Genomic DNA, 350 nt, shown 5'->3' with positions numbered 1-350 from the left:
AATCATATTGAATATTTGTGGAGGTACCTACCTACTATTTATACACAATATTTTTCTATTTACCTATGTAATGATAAACACGGATGTACCATTTAATTGATCAAAAATGGAACCCGTTGCAGAATTCGTAGTACCTATTAAGGGGATTCGATACCGTGATTGTCTGTTTTCATCTAACACACGCGTGACATAGTATTATAGAAGTGTTTTTTGCCAATCATACCAATTGATCTAATGAAGCGATAAGAATTCTGAAAACAGATTTGAATTCGTCATCAAGTCCACCTTAAATCGACTTTCCCACATTTTTGATATTATCTCCCAAATTCCAGAAAAAATCATATAATAAA

This window comes from Acyrthosiphon pisum, chromosome A2 (genome assembly GCF_005508785.2).
Source record: "Acyrthosiphon pisum isolate AL4f chromosome A2, pea_aphid_22Mar2018_4r6ur, whole genome shotgun sequence".
NCBI lineage: Eukaryota > Metazoa > Arthropoda > Insecta > Hemiptera > Aphididae > Acyrthosiphon > Acyrthosiphon pisum.
The sequence above is the reverse complement of the archived record's forward strand: the minus strand, read 5'-3'. Positions refer to the sequence as shown.